The 7,096-nt window shown below is 45.7% G+C and overlaps 1 long non-coding RNA gene across 1 annotated transcript; it reads left to right on the top strand.

Annotated features, from left to right (window-relative positions):
• The first annotated feature begins 924 nt into the window (after nt 1-924).
• Nucleotides 925-6,779, top strand: LOC118166862. Its single transcript, XR_004750767.1, has 4 exons — nt 925-1,244; nt 3,626-3,709; nt 5,950-6,133; nt 6,631-6,779. It is a non-coding gene; the product is annotated as an uncharacterized LOC118166862 (long non-coding RNA).
• The last annotated feature ends 317 nt before the right edge of the window (nt 6,780-7,096 follow it).

Here is a 7,096-nt window from a genome sequence, read left to right as displayed (position 1 = left end):
AAAGGAAAGGAGCTGTACTTGGATCTAAATTTGCTGTGTTTTAATTTAAATCAGTGTTCCCCTGCAAAGGAGGGAGCAGACAGTGAGTTCTTGGGTGTAGGAACCCTGTTTGTAGTACTGGCTTGCCACCCAGTTGGCCTTTATCCTGCCTCCTGCATGCCCTCGGCCGTTCCTTCTGCCTGTGAAACTAGACGGCTTTTACCCCACGCTCCTCTGGGTCCTGCACGTGTGATTTAAGTCTTTTTGTTTTCCTGCAGCAAGGATTTGCTGAAACCATCTCCATGCTGAAAGCAGCGTGCATGGCGGCTCCCTGCATGCCTGCTGGAAACTCCTCGGGGCTGGTGGGCAGGAGATGGCTGGGGCAGCCTTGCACAGGCACAGCGATGGTTTGTCTAGATGGGAGACGTGCTGAAATAACCTTCCCGGCAGCAGTGCCAGTGCCAGGTACCGGCGTGCCTGACCCCACCAGATACCAAAGCCCATTTTCCTGGGGGTCACGCTCTCTGGGGCACATGTCTACCTTTCCCAGTGGCTCATTTCAGCCAGGAAGGCGCTTCGGTGCTGGCTGTCCCACTCAGGAGAGCTGTTTCTTCCCAATATAGCTGAAGACGATGCACTTGGTGTGTGCTGGTAACAGCGTTCATTTCCAGCATGTGAAACAGGCAGAAAAAGGAAGGGATGGCTGTAAGAAGGTGCCAAACAGTATCAGTACTCTGTGGCTATAATAGCATTTTAATTCCTGTAAAAATGTGTACGTGACAGGCAGAGGTGGTCTCAGAGGGGACTGATAACCCCTGCAGTGTGATAAGGCACGTGTATTTTTCTTCTCATTTTGCTAGCCGTATGATTCATAGAAAGACCAAAAAAACATATTTCTCACACATGCACTTGAGCATAGTTTTTACTGTGAAGACCCTTTGATCATCCGCTTAGCTGCTACTTGCTTGCTAACATCTTTGTGGTTTCCCTTTGTGTGCTAATAAAAGCTGAAATTTACTATTGACATCATTATGTTAAAAAAAAAAAAGCATTAAAGAAGCAAGCAGCGCTATAAAGCTACAACGATTTAAAATTGCTGTCGTGCAAATTGATCTTGTATGTGCACGAAACTAATTTAACGTGCTTTTGTTTTATTCACGTCAGTGTGTTGTCGTGAAAGTGTGTCTATGTCAGATCGCTGAAGGATGCCCCAGTGTATGGAGTGCCCTGTATATGAGGTGTGTATAGGACACAGAGTGGATAGGGTGTGTGGTGAGCCCAGCTGGTATATGCCAGACATGCAGGGTTATCTTGTGTCTTCTGTTAGCCAGTATTTGGAAAGAAGTGGCCGTGCTTCTGGGCACAGACGGCTGCTGTTGTGTGCTCTGGAGCAGGTGGAGCAGACTCCAAAGCTAAGTGGAAGTTGGGCTTTGCAAGCCATGAAGCATCTCTGAAATAAAAACGAGCTGCTACCAACAGTGCAGAGGAGACATGAGCAAAGCAAAGACGTGACGAAGTATTCTGGAAGCATGGTGGCGTTGGCAGACACAGAACAGGCTTCTTGCAGCCTGTGACAGGTAGCCTCCTGTATTTGGCAGTGGCTTTGAGCAGATTTCTGAAACCAGAGGCAGCATGAAGACACAGTGGTGACACTTCCCTCCCCTCTGTGGTTATGTAGGAAGGCACACAGGTCTCACCTATTTCCAAGAGGAAGGTTTTTCCTTCCCAGCAATTCCGGGCTGGAGCAGGGGGTGCTGGTAGTTAAAAACAGGAGCAAGAGAGCATCCGTACAGTTTATCCCAGCTACCAGAGCCTGATGAAAAAAATTATCTGAAAATGGCAAGAATGGATGTTGCTGCATATTCTTTCTGGTTTTACCTCCCAGTGGTACGTGCAGCACTGTCTGCCTTCCTGTCACCCCATCTGCTTGCAGAAAAGGAGCGGGAGATAATGAAGGTTTGTCCCAGCTAGTTGGAGGTTGTGAAGGGAGTGAAGGATGGGGAGGAAGCATTGCTGCCAACGTGGCTTTTTGCAACAAGAAACTGAGGCTAAAGTACGGCTGCTCAAGTCTACAGGGGACAGGTGCCAAGAAACAAGGCAGCTGAGCCTGGGCCTACTGCCCCCTCCCAGTGTAGGCATTTTGGGTTTCTTCAGTTCCTTCTGGTCAGGAAATTACAGTTCCTGCCAGTGAGCAAAGGCCCTGGCACTAATCAGCAGTGGCCAGCCCTGCCTGAAGTTCTGCCATCACCCTGAAATACTGTGAGCAATAGAGACCCCGCAATTATGTCTTCTCCTTTCCAGAGCTGCAAAGTCTCTCAGCAGATAAGAAGCTAAATTCATTGAGTAAATTATTCCACTGTAAATTATTCTCTCAACTCTACTGATTACTTCTTACCTTGGAGCCCACTTCCTGCCTGCCTGCCTGAAGAAAAGATAAAAATATTGAATTATACAGTTCACTTCACAGCACTATGCATTCCTAATCTTATAGGGATATAGGGGCAGATCTTCAGATGATGCAAATCAATATGAATAGACAAAATCAAGTCCTCTCCTGAGCAAAGCTTCACTTCTAAACTCCTTGGACCTGAGTTGCTTTATGCTCGCTTAGGGGCTAGCCCATTATTCTCATAGCGGAGACTCGGTTTGCTTTTTCTTTTTCTGCTGCTGTAGAATTTTCAGTAATTACATTGATTTTACAAAGCACAAGTACACCGTCCTCTCTAGTGACCTCCAGGTAGAGTTTGCTATTTATTTTCAAAGGGTGAATAAACATTAACTCATTTTAAAAAGTTTTGTCTGTCCCTAGGAATATCAGATCCTGCTAAAGGTGATACTCTGCTGGGTTTGATCTGATTTAATAATGCAAAACTTGAATAGCAGCAACAAATGTTATTAGATCCTAGCTCGTGCTATCTGTCCATCAAAATATTATGAAGTCCTGAAATTATTAATAACGTTATTATAATACCCAGGAAGCCACAGCTGTGAGCAGCTGCTGTTTCTGGATGCTTATTTAACTCTCCGTGACCACGCTGCCCGTGTTGTTTTTTTCATTTGCCCGTACTGGTTGCATCCTGCAAGCTCTCTGCCCATTCTCCGACCACAGCTTTTCCTCCCTGTCTGAACTCATGGTCGCGTGCGTCTATCAAAAATACGCGCTCCCTACTTCCTTAAGTGTGGATGCAAAGTGGTGGCCCTCCAGGAGATCCATCCCCCAGGGAACACTGGCAGCACAAAACGCTCCGGCTTTTACTCTCGTGGGGCTTTGTAGTGGGACTGCAGGACTGAAATACTACTGGTTCGGGCTGCAATGCCTCAGTGTTTCCAGTTTTGCTGAATAAGCAGGTTTCTATCAGGAGAAACATTGTGAATCAGCCGTATTTCAGGTGCATTTTCACGTGCAGTCATCTTCGATGGAGGCTAATAAATCCCAGGGAGAGCACTTGCAGTAATTGCAGCTGGTGGCTTCGTCGCTTGGCTTGTCCCTCTGCTTCCCTCTGTGCGGAGGGATGGGTGCCACAAACTTGCTGCCAGCGACATGCAGGCACAGACCAAGCTTTTGCATTTGTGTGGGGAAAGGCTGCAATGAGTAGCTTCAATGATGAGTTTTGTTTTGTTTTGTTTTGTTTTTTTTTCCCCCAAGTGCTGCTTGTACAGTCAGACAAGTGACCTTGGCCGGAGCGGTGTGTGTGCGCATCACAAATGGGAGACTGGTAGCTTTTGTCTGGTAAGCAAATACTGACGGAAAGCGGCAGTGGTCAACAGCTTGCACCGGTGGGTAAATCCAATAGGCTTTTTGAGGGGGCAGGAAAAAGATTACTAGAATCGACCCCAGCACTGCACTCCATCAAAGCTCAATATCTGCCTCATTCTGCAGAGGCCTTTGGGCTCTTTCAATAAAAGGTCCCACTCCCCCCACACTCGTGGTAATAGAGTCCTCTCAGACTAAAACCCAGGAGAAAATTGGAATGTCTTTTGGAGTCAGTCCCAACCTTTTTTTTTCCTTTTCTCCCCTGTATGATGAGCATTTGGTTTGAGGGGGGGACACTGGATGAGACAAGTACTGCTGCTACTACAGTCTCAAAGATGATTCTGTATGCGACGTGCTAAAACCTCTCATCTACTGGCTGTGAGTGTGCAACAGCTGAAGCACCATGAATAACCTCAGAAACTTGGACGATAGGGGCAGATGGAGAAGCATTTTTCATTATTTGAACACTTTCCTTTGTTTCCTGGGACTGCTGCTTCTACCCTGTGCACCAGCTTTGGTTTCAGGCGTTCTCAAGTCAGGGCCCATGAGCGCAGGAAGCAGACTGAGCCAATTTTTGCAGTGCGTATGCACGGGCGCGCAGATTCAGAAACTGTTTTCAGCATTTGCGTGTCCCTCAGGACTTTGCACACTTGGACCTGGTGGGCCCAGGGCTTTTCAGCCACACGACCCCCCTCTGGTGTAGCTGCTTGCACACTGCTCTTGTAACAGGCCTGCTTTCCATAGCCATTTTTCCTGAACAAGGTGGTTTGTTTTTTTTTTTTTTTTTTTAAACCATCCAGCTTTCTTCACCACACACAGCTGCAGTGCTTCGTATTTGTATGGGCCGTGTAGGCTGCAGCCATGCCACAAAGTCCCACTCTAGACCAGGACCCTGAGCATTTGGTAATCCTCTTAACAAAGTTAATATCCCCTGTGCTTCTACGATAAGCAAGAGTGAATAGAAATTCTCAGTCTGTTCTATATCTTAAAGTTCAGGAGAGAAATTAACATACGCGTATAATGAGCTATATTTAAATAACAGCATTGTTTTTAACTAGTGAAATTTTTGTGCTATTTTCCTTCCATAACGGTATCTCCATTTACCTCTGCTTTTCAAACTTTCCATGGAGTCAGACATCCTTTGATGCTAATTCACAAATGCTCCGTAAATTCCCATCGCTCCTAATCCCTTTGCCTCTCATTCTTTATAAAATGTCTTAATGCCTTCAGCTAGGCCCATTAGCGCTGGAAACATGGGTCTCATTGGCCCCTGGCTGTATTAAAAGGAAGCAAGCAAGGGCCTATTTATAGGATAATCTCGCCAGCCATCTAATCCTCTTTCATTTGGGTTTATTTCCTGTTGGTTTTGTTTTACCTCTTAAATCAGTGCATTCTGGCACTCGCCATTCAGAGCCCATTTCCATGACTTGGCCCCGACACCTGTGATGCTGACCCCATTACACAGCTCAGGCTTTCTGATCAGACGTCCGTCACTGCTGCTGTTATTCACGGGTGCAGAAGCAGCGCGTCTCCGTGGCGAGAGGGAAAGCTGCTCATCCGAAGAGCCTGCCCCCAGTGCAAGCTCAGCCTTTCTTTCCACGTCTTTCTGTGCTTTCTCATTGCTTTACGCTTGTACAGGGGATTTTTAATTGTCAAGGGTTTGCATTAAGTGCGGTTTATGAGCAGCTCTTGTTCTGGAAGGTGCAATAAGATGAGGCAGTGTAAACGTTTCTCATCTGAACAAATGAAAAATCAGCACTGACACCAATTTAGATGCCACCGGTTGAAAATGAGTGGTTTCAAATTAACTTTAAGAAGTCAAAGCCGTTCTATAAAAATCAGCCTTCCCTTTCAGATGTAAAGCACACAACAACAACAAAAAAACAGACTTCTACACTATGTGCTAAGCACATAGGTTTTATTTTTGTAAAATATCATTATGCTCAGTCAAGATAGCAATTTGTAAGTGCTTACAGGTTGCAGTTAGGGACCCTCTTAAATGTCTAGCCTGGTGCTGATTAGTTAGCACTGATTGCTTCTTCTTTTAAGGAAAACAACCCTCCCCTGCACACAGAAACGCCTTGATTTCAGGGGCGTAAGGGACAATTGACTTGCTTTTCCCGTTCTGTAAATGGACCGTTGTATTTTTCTGATGTGTTACTTCTGTGAAGTGGTTAATTTTTCTTAATTAAAAAAGATCCCTCTTTTCTAAACAGATATTCTCTGGCTTCAGCATCCAGATGTTTCGTATCATGTATTTCTTTACTGGTACTGAGTTCTCTTGGAGATGCTTATGAAGCAAAGACACAATCCTCTTCCCATTCCTGTTTCAGAAGACTCTGCAGAACATCCATTGTACCGTAATAATGTGACAGTCATTATAAACGCAGCTGGTATCACGTAAGCTTTATTGGATTTTTCCTGTTAGAAAAGCCTTGCTTTAGCACAAGTTAGTCAGAATAAGCGCAACAAAGCTGTCAGTTTAAAGGACTGATTGTGGTCAGTAACCTGCTGGCTGGTCAGTGCTGAATCCCAGTGTCATGAAGCCACACTCTGCTTCATTAGCGATCGTGTTTACATTGTATATGGTGGCTGTGGGGTGGAGAATGGTATGAATCTGGTAGTAAGACCATGAATTTAACACCCTGTAGGAGTTTCAGCCTGGATTCATCCTCTAAGTGAGCACGAGCTAGATTCTTCCTGCACCACAAACTGGGGCTAGGTGCCTTCAGAGCAGCTTACCCAGTACCCTGGGGAGGCAGCATTCCCTCTCCATGCCCATATTCTGAAACCTTGGCCTCTAAAGTTGGTAGAAGAAATCCTGGTCCCAAGGCTGTGTCTTGTGGCAGTGGGATTTATGATCCAACTGGATTTTTAATTTGTGCATCTAATTCCAGGAGTTTTAGTTGATCACAAAGTCAGAAGGCTGCCAGGCTTGCTGAAACAGCAGCAATGCTCTGTTTTGATGTGTTTGAATGGAATATGGAGAGGTTTGTGTCTGGAAACCTCCAGAAGGACAATTTAGCCCGTTCAGGTAAAATGGATTAGGGCAAGATGCGACTTGTGCTAATTCCTTTGAACATCTAAAGCTCTTGTTGACAGCGGTGTGCTTTGTACATGAATTTGGCTCAGCAAGATGGGGATTCTGTACTGCCATTTCCAGAGCTTGTGCTGCCCGAAGGATGAAATGAAGCTGTCACTGAAGGAGCCCACCAGGTTAGGTGAGCACATACCCTCTCTCCTGAACTGTGACACAATTTTTAATCAAAGCCAATACTTTTGTAGGGTCCTGAATTTTGCCCACTCTGTAAGGCTGCAGACAGCTAACATTTCCACCTTTGTCAAACTAGATTTAACGTTATC

Source organism: Oxyura jamaicensis, chromosome 4, assembly GCF_011077185.1.
Source record: "Oxyura jamaicensis isolate SHBP4307 breed ruddy duck chromosome 4, BPBGC_Ojam_1.0, whole genome shotgun sequence".
In the NCBI taxonomy this organism is placed as follows: Eukaryota; Metazoa; Chordata; class Aves; order Anseriformes; family Anatidae; genus Oxyura; species Oxyura jamaicensis.
Note: the sequence above shows the minus strand (reverse complement) of the source record. Positions and strands in the feature narration are given on the sequence as shown.